At 36.2% G+C, this 2,189-nt stretch overlaps 1 pseudogene; it reads right to left on the bottom strand.

The window, feature by feature from the left end:
- Positions 1–282: 282 nt before the first annotated feature.
- Positions 283–382, bottom strand: LOC132315392 (small nucleolar RNA R71; annotated as a pseudogene).
- Positions 383–2,189: the final 1,807 nt, after the last annotated feature.

The raw sequence follows: 2,189 nt of genomic DNA, 5'->3' as shown, positions 1-2,189 counted from the left end.
ATATGAAATCAAGCCTGAGACTATTCAAATGTGTCCACTCTTTTATAGCTTAGATGATGAGGAACCCTACAAACATCTTAATGAATTCTCTGAAATGTTCCACCTTAAGATATATGGATGTCCCGGAGGAAGTTCTTAGGTTACTTCTCTTCCCTTTCACACTAAAAAATAAAGCAAAGCATTGGTTCAATACTTTGGGGGCGAATTTAATAACATCTTGGGCACAAATGCAAAATGAATTTTTTTTAAAATTTTACCCCGTAAGTTTGACTAATGTAATGCATGCTTCAATTAGAGAATTTTCTCAAAGGGAAGGGGAGTGGTTACATGAGGCTTGGGAAAGATTGAATGACTTGCTAAACAAATGTCCACATCATGGCATTCCAAAATGGCAAATGGTTTAATATTTCTATGAGAGCCTATCCGACATTCATAAGGACATAGTTGATACGTCATGTGGAGGATCATATTTTGGAAAACATGAAGATGACATATGGCACCTTTTTGAGAAAAGAAGCGAAAACTCTTTGCAAAAAAATTATACTTCTCGGTTTGACCATAGTTTAAAGGAAAAGAAGAGAGATTTACAAGTATGTCAAGTAAAGAGTCCACTAGAGATTGTAGCCGAGGTTAAGACTCTCTCTAAAAAACTTGATCAATTCTTATTGAGTCAAAAATCGGTTACAAAATCACCTTCTTTTCATCATACTTCTCATCTTAGTAAGCCATGCATAACATGTTCAAGTGTTTTACATACCACTTTCAATTATCCCCATGGACATGCATTCAATAAGCACTTTGAACAAGTTAATGCTATGTTCGCTCACCCTTACTCAAGTGTATATGTTCCAATGTGGAATGAAAATTTGAATTTCCATCAAGCTAAAAAATTTAAAGGCGAATATATTCCACCTCATAGAAGGGAAGGAGGCTCCCAAGGATTTGTTTCTTCTTCATCTCATCAAAGAACCAATCACTTTTCACATCCTCAAATGTATGATTCGCAAATTTGGTCTCATTATCCTCATGCACATTCTAGCAATTCTACATTTGAAGATAAGGTTTTGGTGGCCTTGGGTAGCTTAGAAAGGAATACCAACTTGTTGCATTCCCACTTTCAATCCATATCAAAGCTTGAATCCCAGATTGGGACCATAGCTAATGCATTGAATGCAAGAGAAATCAGTAAGTTACCTAGTCAACCCGAGAGGAATCCAAAAGCCAAATTTTGTGTGGAAGTAAACCCTACTTCAGGGTGTTCTTCCCAAGCTCTAGTGCAAGCCATCATCACCTTGAGAAGTGGTAAACAAATGGACAATAGAGTTAAACTACCAAAGGAAGATAGTGAATCGGTGTAACCTAAAGTTGTCACCCATCCAATTCCCAATTCCATACCTACTTCCTTGAATGAAAATGTTCATAACCAGAATTCTCAATCATCTTCATCATCTCCTCAAAGTGCAAAGTCTTATGAGCCAAAGGCTCCATTCCTTTATGCTTTAAAAGAAACCTCGCCTTATAGGAGGCAAGAAGGGAAAATACATGACATGATGGAAGTTTTTAAGCAAGTAAATGACGGGTTGTCAGCCGCTTGATATATCCGCCAAATTGATGTAGTGAATGTGTGGTTGAAGAAAAGCCTTTTAGGTCAAATTTAAATTTATAAAAACCACTACCAACACTACTACTAACGTAGTAAGAGTGAGTAATGATCATCCCAAGGGACTGTGAGGATTGAGCAATGTCATGGAATCACAAATAGGGCTAGTAGGTCAAGTGATCAAACAATTGGTTGGTTGGTTGATTAAAGAGCAACTAAATTAAACTAAGTAATAGCAAAAGAGTGCAATTAAGAGTAAGTAAGAGAGAGAGAGAGAGATCTTGGGGTTTAGAGATCGCCACCAAGTAATGCATTTCTATATCATTGACAAGTGATTAATGAGGGCAAATAGTGGGTTGCAATATTGGTGTGTGTGTATTTGGTTGATTCAACAAGCAAGGATGACTAGTTAAACATGTATTGTCTAAACATCATGTGAAAGACACAATATATCTAAGCTATGAAGCATATATTGTCTAAACAACATATGAAAGGCACAATAAATCAAAACAAGTCATTAATCTTTTCATTAAGCTCACAATCCAAATACAACACAAGGATAGAGACATATACTAATTGCATTCAAAAG

The sequence above is a fragment of the Cornus florida genome, unplaced genomic scaffold (genome assembly GCF_030987335.1).
Source record: "Cornus florida cultivar Cherokee Brave unplaced genomic scaffold, ASM3098733v1 CherokeeBrave_3.0.0_Hap2_Chr06, whole genome shotgun sequence".
Lineage (NCBI taxonomy): Eukaryota > Viridiplantae > Streptophyta > Magnoliopsida > Cornales > Cornaceae > Cornus > Cornus florida.
The sequence above is the reverse complement of the archived record's forward strand: the minus strand, read 5'-3'. Positions and strand labels throughout refer to the sequence as shown.